Source organism: Simochromis diagramma, unplaced genomic scaffold, assembly GCF_900408965.1.
Source record: "Simochromis diagramma unplaced genomic scaffold, fSimDia1.1 OVJJ01000702.1, whole genome shotgun sequence".
NCBI classification, from domain to species: domain Eukaryota; kingdom Metazoa; phylum Chordata; class Actinopteri; order Cichliformes; family Cichlidae; genus Simochromis; species Simochromis diagramma.
In genome coordinates, this window is record NW_024387239.1 from 11,805 (window position 1) to 21,047 (window position 9,243).

At 49.6% G+C, this 9,243-nt stretch overlaps 1 long non-coding RNA gene across 1 annotated transcript; it reads right to left on the minus strand.

Annotated features, from left to right (window-relative positions):
* Nucleotides 1-308: 308 nt before the first annotated feature.
* LOC120747017 lies at nt 309-3,755 on the minus strand. Its single transcript, XR_005699023.1, has 3 exons — nt 3,700-3,755; nt 2,141-2,145; nt 309-384 (listed from the first exon to the last, which is right to left on the minus strand). It is a non-coding gene; the product is annotated as an uncharacterized LOC120747017 (long non-coding RNA).
* Nucleotides 3,756-9,243: the final 5,488 nt, after the last annotated feature.

Here is a 9,243-nt window from a genome sequence, read left to right on the forward strand (position 1 = left end):
TGAGGCCATCCACATTACACGTTGGCCTGTGCTACTCGTTGATACCATCCACATTTCACCAGGGCTTGTATTGTTAGCTTATGAGATCCACAATACATAATAGCTTGTGCTACTGGCTGGGAACATTCACATTACACCAGGGCCTGTGGTGCTGGCCAATACCATCCACATTTCAACAGGGCCACTGTTGTTGGCTTAGGCTATGCACATTACACCAGGGACAGTGCTTCCTGTTAGGCCATCTTCACCCGACCAGGGCCTGTGCTGCTCGTTGATGCCATCCACATTAAACCTAGGCCTGTGCTACTGGCTGATGCCATCCACATTACACCACGGCCAGTGGTGTTGGCTGAGGACATTCACATTACACCTGGGCCTGTGGTGCTGACCAATACCATCCACATTTCACCAGATCCAGTGGTGTCTGCTAAGGCCATTCACATTACACCAGGGTGTGTTGTGCTGACCAATACCATCCATATTTCACCAGGGACAGTGTGGTTAGATGAGGCCATCCACATTACAACAGGGCCTGTGCTACTGGCTGAGGACATTTACATTTCACCAGGGCCTGTGGTCACGGCTGAGGCCATCCACATTTCATCAGGGCCAGTGCTCCATGTGAGGCCATATTCACCACACCAAGGCCGGTGCTGCTGGCTGATACCATCCTCATTTCACTAGGCCCTGCGTTGCTGGCTCATGCTATCCACATTTCATCAGGGCCTGTGCTACTGGCTGAGGCCAATTACATTACACCAGGGCCTGTGGTGCTGTCTGAAACTATCCACATTACACCAGGGACAGTTCTTACTGTGAGGCCATCTTCACCCCACCAGGGCCTCTGCTGCTTGTTGATGTCATCCACATCCGAGAGCTTCTGGTCGCGGAGGAGGGCTTGCTGTTGTTTTTAAGGCTCACTTGGACTTGAAGCAGCTTTTCCCTTCGTCTCGCTACACCAGCTTTGAACTCTGTTTATGTAAACTGGGCCACTCGCCTTCGTTGTTATGTGCGATTGTTTATCTCCCGCCGAAATATAACAAGGTGTTCTTATCAGAGTTCTCAGAGTTTCTTGCTGATTGTGCATCACGATATGACCAGATCCTCCTGCTTGGTGATTTTAATATTCACGTTTGCTGTCCGGGGAAGCCCCTGGCCAAGGACTTTCTGGACTTAGTGAACTCTTTTAATTTTGTCCAGTTTGTTAGTGGTGCCACTCAAGAACGTGGTCACACACTGGACTTAGTTTTATCTCATGGTTTATCTGTTTGCAGTGTACGGGTTGAAGATGCAGTATTTTCTGATCATATGCCTATCTTATTTGATATTGCTCCTTCTAACGTTTCTGCAAATCAGGCTGCACCTGCTCGATGTTATCGTGCCTTTGGCTCTGATTCTGCCGAACGGTTTTCTATACTGTTTGACAAATTTATGTCTTATGCCCCTGAGTTGCCCACTGCAGATGACCTACTTTTGTATTTTGACTTTGCTTGTAAATCTGTGCTTGATGTTGTTGCCCCTTTGAAAGTAAGAAAATGTAAATCTAAGACTAGTCCTTGGTTAACAGATCATACCCAAGCTATTAGAAGATAATGTAGGAAATGTGAAAGACAGTGGAAAAAAGACAGATTGCATGTCTCCCTGGAAGCCCTAAAGATTAGTTGGAAAACTTATCAGAGGGCAGTTAAGGCCGATAAACACTCCTACTTTTCTCAACTTATTTCGGCCAACTCTCATAACCCTCGTGTTCTATACAATACGATTAATTCTGTACTTAACTTGGAGGGTTACAACCTTTTGCCGTCCTCTGAGGCTATGTGCAATAAGTTTATCACCTTTTTTGTGGACAAGATTGCTAGCCTGAGGCCTCTGATTCCACCTATTGTTGATCCGGCCATGCATGCTCCTTGCTCAAGCTTATTCCCTGCTTTTGCACCGATTTCTCTGCGTGACTTAGAGGAGTTGGTGCTACATGCTAAGCCCTGTGGCTCCCCAAATGATGTTGTTACTCCCCGCTTTCTCCAAAAAGTATTTCCCATCATTGGACCTTATATCCTGAAAATTATCAATACTAGTCTGTTAACCGGTCAAGTTCCTAGTGGGTTTAAACATGCAGTCATACACCCCTTACTTAAGAAACCTGGCCTTGATAGTTCTACTATGTCAAATTTTAGACCTATCTCCAAACTTCCCTTTTTAAGCAAGATCTTGGAGAGGATTGTACATACCCAACTGTTGGATTATTTGAGCGACTCGCAATTGTCTGAAATTTTCCAATCTGGTTTTAAGCCCTTTCACAGTACGGAGACAGCTCTTGTTAAAGTTATGAATGACATTCTTGTTGCTACTGATCGTGGTAAATATGCTGTGCTTGTCTTATTGGATATGACAGCTGCATTTGACACAGTGGACCACGACCTGCTGATCTCCCGCTTACATCACTGTGTGGGAATTTCTGATCTGGCATTGTCATGGATAAAATCATCCAAAAGGAGTTTTTGTGTCAAGCTGGGGCTGGCCGCTTCCTCTGTGGCCCCTCTGCTTTGGGGTGTGCCCCAGGGATCTATCCTTGGGCCATTACTTTTCTCGCTGTATTTACTCCCCCTTGGTGCGATTTTTCGTAAACACGGAGTGTCATTTCATTTGTATGCCGATGACTGTCAGCTTTACTTACCTTTTAGTCATTTGGATACCTCCCCATGTCAATCACTGCTTGACTGTCTTAGCGATATTAAATTATGGATGGCAAATAATTTTTTGAATTTTAATGGTCGCAAAACGGAAGCAATTTTATATGGCCCGCATCGTTCTACTGATTCTCCAGATGTTGATTTTGGTGATTTGACCTCTCATCTGAAAAGTTCAGTCACTAATCTTGGTGTTAAACTTGATTCTGCGCTTACTTTTGAAGGTCATGTAAGTGGGGTGGTAAAATCAGCTTTTTATCACCTCAGACGCTTGTCGAAGGTTAAGTCTTCCTTTCCAAACCCAATTTGGAAACTCTTATTCATGCTTTTATCACCTCACGTCTGGACTATTGTAATTCCCTTTTAATAGGGGTCGGGTCGGGCACCTTGTCACGCCTGCAGTTAGTGCAAAACGCGGCGGCGCGATTTTTAACCGGTAGTAGGAAATTCGATCACATCACTCCGGTTCTGGCTTCCTTGCATTGGCTTCCCATTGATTTTAGGGTTCGTTTTAAGGTCCTTTTATTGGTTTTTAAATCTTTAAATGGTCTGGCTCCTGTGTACTTATCTGACTTGCTGAAGCCACATGTTCCCCCTCACTCGCTCCGTTCAGCTGAGCAGCTGCGGCTGTCGGTCCCTAAGTCGCGGCTGAAACGCAGAGGAGACCGTGCCTTTTCAATTGCGGCTCCGATGCTCTGGAATAACCTTCCCCTCCAAATTAGACAAGCGTCATCAGGTCTTTAAGTCCAGATTGAAAACCTATTTTTATTCCCTGGCTTTTAACTCTGTAGGAAACTGACACCTTCTTATTTATTTTATTGTTTGTAATGATTTTATGGTATTTTTAATTTGGTTGTTGTTTTGATCTGTGTTGTTCAGCACTTTGGTCTGCCTGGTGTGTTCTTAAAGTGCTATACAAATGAACGATGATGATGATGATGATGATGATTACACCTGGGCCTGTGCTACTGGTTGAGAACATTCACATTACACCTGAGCTTGTGGTGCTGACCAATACCATCCACATTTCACCAGTGCCAGTGTTGTTGGCTTAGGACATCCAAAATACATCACTGCTAGTGGTTCCTGTGAGGCCATCATCATCACAGCAGGGCCAGTGGTGCTGGCTGTGGCCATTCCCATTACACCAGGGCCTGTGCTACTCGTTGATACCATCCACATTTCACCAGGGCTTGTATTGCTGGCTTATGCGATCTGCAATACACAAGGGCCTGTGCTACTGGCTGAGGACATTCACATTACACCAGGGCCTGTGGTGCTGGCCAATACCATCCACATTTCACCAGGGCCACTGTTGTTGGCTGAGGCCATACACTTTACATCAGGGACAGTGCTTCCTGTGAGGCCATCTTCACTCGACCATGGCCTCTGCTGCTCGTTGATGCCATCCACATTACACCAGGGACAGTGGTGTTGGCTGAGGACATCAACATTACACCTGGGCCTGTGGTGCTGACTGATATCATGCACATTTCACCAGATCCAGTGGTGTTGGCTAAGGCCATTCACATTACACCAGGGCCTGTGTTTGTGGCTGATACCATCCACAAAATACAAAGGCCTGTGCTACTGGCTGATGCCATCCACATTACACCAGGGCCAGTTCTCCCTCTGAGGCCATCTTCACCACACCACGGCCTGCATTGCTGTCTGAGGCCATCCTCATTTCACCAGGGCCTGCGTTGCTGGCTGATACGATCCACAATACACAATGGCCTGTGATGCCGGCTTCTACCATCCACATTACACCAGGGACAGTGTTTCCTGTGAGGCCATCTTCACCCAACCAGGGCCTCTGCTGATCCTTGATGCCATCCACATTACATCTGGGCCTGTGGTGCTGACCGATATCTTGCACATTTCACCAGTGCCAGTGTTGTTGGCTTAGGCCATCCGACATACATCACTGCTAGTGCTTCATGTGAGGCCATCATCATCACAGCAGGGCCGGTGCTGCTGGCTGAGACCATTGGCATTACACCAGGGCTTGTGCTACTCGTTGATACCATCCACATTTCACAAGGGCTTGTATTGCTGGCTGATGCGATTCACATTACACCAGGGCCTGTGGTGCTGGCCAATACAATCCACATTTCACCAGGGCCAGTGTTGTTGGATGAGGCCATCCACATTACACCAGAGACAGTGCTTCCTTTGAGGCCATCATCACCACACCAGGGCCTGTGCTGCTGGATGAGGCCATCCACATTACACCTGGACCTATGCTACTCGTTGATTACATCCACATTTAACCAGGGCTTGTATTGCTAGCTTATGAGATCCACAATACACAAGGGCTTGTGCTACTGGCTGGGAACATTCGCATTACACCAGGGCCTGTGGTGCTGGCCAATACCATCCACATTTCAACAGGGCCACTGTGGTTGGCTGAGGCCATACACATTACACCAGGGACAGTGCTTCCTGTGAAGCCATCTTCACCACACCAGGACCTGTGCTTTTGGCTGAGGCCATCCACATTACATCACGGCCTGTGATGCCGGCTTCTACCATCCACAATACATCAGGGACAGTGCTTCCTGTGAGGCCATCTTCACCCAACCAGGGCCTCTGCTGCTCGTTGATGCCATCCACATTACACCTGGGCCTGTGGTGCTGACCAATGCCATCCACATTTCACCAGGGACAGTGTGGTTAGATGACGCCATCCACATTTCACCAGGGCCTGTGGTCATGGCTGAGGCCATCCACATTTCATCAGGGCCAGTGCTCCCTGTGAGTCCATATTCACCACACCAAGGCCTTTTCTGCTGGCTGATACCATCCTCATTTCACTAGGCCCTGAGTTGCTGGCTCATGCTATCCACATTACACCTGGGCCTGTGTTGCTGACCGATATCATGCACATTTCACCATAGCCAGTGGTGTTAGATGAGGCCATCCACACTACAACAGGGCCTGTGCTACTGGCTGAGGCCAACTACATTTCACCAGGTCCTGTGCTACTCGTTGATGCCATCCACATTACACCAAGGCATGTGGTGCTGTCCGAAACCATGCACAATACACAAGGGCCTGAGATACTGGCTGATGTTATCCACATTAAACAAGGGCCAGTGATGTTGGCTGAGGACATTCACTTTACATCAGGGAGAGTGCTTCTTGTGAGGCCATCTTCACCCGACCACGGCCTCTACTGGTCGTTGATGCCATCCACATTACACCTGGGCCTGTGCTACTGGCTGATGCCATCCACAATACCCAAGGGCCTTTGCTACTGGCTGATGCAATTCACATTACACCAGGGCCTGTGGTGCTGACCGATATCATGCACATTTCACCAGATCCAGTGGGTGTTGGCTAAGGCCATTCACATTACACCAGGGCATGTGGCGCTGACCAATACCATCCATATTTCAACAGGGACAGTGTTGTTAGTTGAGGCCATCCACATTACAACAGGGCTTGTGCTACTGGCTGAGGACATTTACATTTCACCAGGGCCTGTGGTCATGGCTGAGGCCAAATAACATTTCACCATGGCCTGTGTTGGTGGCTGATCCCATCCACAATATAAAAAGGCCTGTGCTACTGGCTGATGCCATCCACATTACACACGGGCCAGTGCCCCTGGGGCCATTCACACACAGGGCGCGCTGCGTGAGGCAATTTCCGGTCCCGGGGCGTTGGCGCTGGCACACATTACCCAGGGTGTGTGGGGACAATACCATCGATATTCACCAGGGCCACTGTTGTGGCTTAGCGCCCATATCCCTACATTTTCACGGCCTGTGATGCCGGCTTTCTAAACACATCCACATTACATCAGGGACAGTGCTTCCTGTGAGGCCATCTTCACCCAACCATGTCCTCTGCTGCTCGTTGATGCCATCCACATTACACCTGGGCCTGTGGTGCTGACCAATACCATCCACATTTCACCAGTGCCAGTGTTGTTGGCTTAGGCCATCCAAAATACATCACTGCTAGTGCTTCCTATGAGGCCATCATGATCAAAGCAGGGCCGGTGCTGCTGGCTGATGCCATTCCCATTACACCAGGGCATGTGCTACTCGTTGATACCATCCACATTTCACCAGGGCTTGTATTGCTGGCTTATGCGATCCGCAATACACAAGGGCCTGTCTTACATGCTGAGGACATTGACACTACACAAGGGCCTGTGGTGCTGGCCAATACCATCCACATTTCACCAGGGCCACTGCTGTTGCCTGAGGCCATACACTTTACACCAGGGAAAGTGCTTCCTGTGAGGCCATCTTCACCACACCATGGCCTGTACTATTGGATGAGGCCATGCACATTACACCAGGGACAGTGCTACTGGCTGATGCCATCCACATTACACCACGGCCAGTGGTGTTAGCTGAGGACATTCACATTGCACCTGGGACTGTGGTGCTGACCAATACCATCCACATTTCACCAGATCCAGTGGTGTCTGCGAAGGCCATTCACATTACACCAGGGTGTGTTGTGCTGACCAATACCATCCATATTTCACCAGGGACAGTGTGGTTAGATGAGGCCATCCACATTACAACAGGGCCTGTGCTACTGGCTGAGGACATTTACATTTCACCAGGGCCTGTGGTCATGGCTGAGGCCATCCACATTTAATCAGGGCCAGTGCTCCCTGTGAGTCCATATTCACCACACCAAGGCCTGTGCTGCTGGCTGATACCATCCTCATTTCACTAGGCCCTGCGTTGCTGGCTCATGCTATCCAAGTTACATCAGGGCCTGTGCTACTGGCTGAGGCCACCTACATTTCACCAGGGCGTGTGCTACTCATTGATACCATCCACATTACACCAGGGCCAGTGCTGCTGGCTGATCCGATCCACATTACACAAGGGCCTGTGCTAATGGCTAAGGCCATTCACATTACACCAGGGACACTGTTTTGGCTGAGGCCATCCACATTACACCAGGGACAGTGCTTCCTGTGAGGCCATCTTCACCACACCAGGGCCTGTGCTTTTGGCTGAGGCAATCCACATTACATCACGGCCCATGCTGCCGGCTTCTACCATCCACATTACACCACGGCAAGTGGTGCTTCCTATGAGTCCATCTTCACCCCACCAGGGCCTCTGCTGCTCGTTGATGCCATCCACATTACACCTGGGCCTGTGGTGCTGACCGATATCATGCACATTTCACCAGAGCCAGTGGTGTTAGATGAGGCCATCCACACTACAACAGGGCCTGTGCTACTGGCTGAGGCCAACTACATTTCACCAGGTCCTGTGCTACTCGTTGATGCCATCCACATTACACCAGGGCATGTGGTGCTGACCGATATCATGCACATTTCACCAGTGCCAGTGTTGTTGGCTTAGGCCATCCAAACTACATCACTGCTAGTGCTTCATGTGTTGCCATCATCATCACAGCAGGGCCGGTGGTGCTGGCTGAGGCCATTCCCATTACACCAGGGCCTGTTGTGTTGGCTGAGGACATTCACTTTACATCAGGGAGAGTGCTTCTTGTGAGGCCATCTTCACCCGATCACGGCCTCTACTAGTCGTTGATGCCATCCACATTACACCTGGGCCTGTGCTACTGGCTGATGCAATCCACATTTCACCAGGGCCTGTGTTGGTGGCTGATCCCATCCACAATATACAAAGGACTGTGCTACTGGCTAAGGCCAACTACATTACACCCGGGCCTGTGGTGCTGTCCGAAACCATCCACAATACACAAGGGCCTGAGATACTGGCTGATGCCATCCACATTACACCACGGCCAGTGGTGTTGGCTGAGGACATTTACATTACACCAGGGCTTGTGGTGCTGACCGATATCATGCACATTTCACCAGATCCAGTGGGTGTTGGCTAAGGCCATTCAAATTACACCAGGGTGTGTTGTGCTGACCAATACCATCCATATTTCACCAAGGCTTGTATTGCTAGCTTATGAGATCCACAATACACAAGGGCTTGTGCTACTGGCTGGGAACATTCACATTACACCACGGCCTGTGGTGCTGGCCAATACCATCAACATTTCTCCAGGGCCACTGTTGTTGGCTGAGGCCATACACATTACATCAGGGACAGTGCTTACTAGGCCATCTTCACCCGACCCTGGTTCTCTGCTGCTCGTTGATGCCATCCACATTACACCTAGGCCTGTGCTACTGGCTGATGCCATCCATATTACACCAGGGCCACTGTTGTTGGCTGAGGCCATACACATTACACCAGGGACAGTGCTTCCTGTGAGGCCATCTTCACCCCACCAGGGCCTCTGCTGCTCGTTGATGCCATCCACATTACACCTGGGCCTGTGGTGCTGACCGATATCATGCACATTTCACCAGTGCCAGTGTTGTTGGCTTAGGCCATCCAAACTACATCACTGCTAGTGCTTCATGTGTTGCCATCATCATCACAGCAGGGCCGGTGGTGCTGGCTGAGGTCATTCCCATTACACCAGGGCATGTGCTACTCGTTGATACCATCCACATTTCACCAGGGCTTGTATTGCTGGCTTATGCGTTCCGCAATACACAAGGGCCTGTGCCACTGGCTGAGGACAT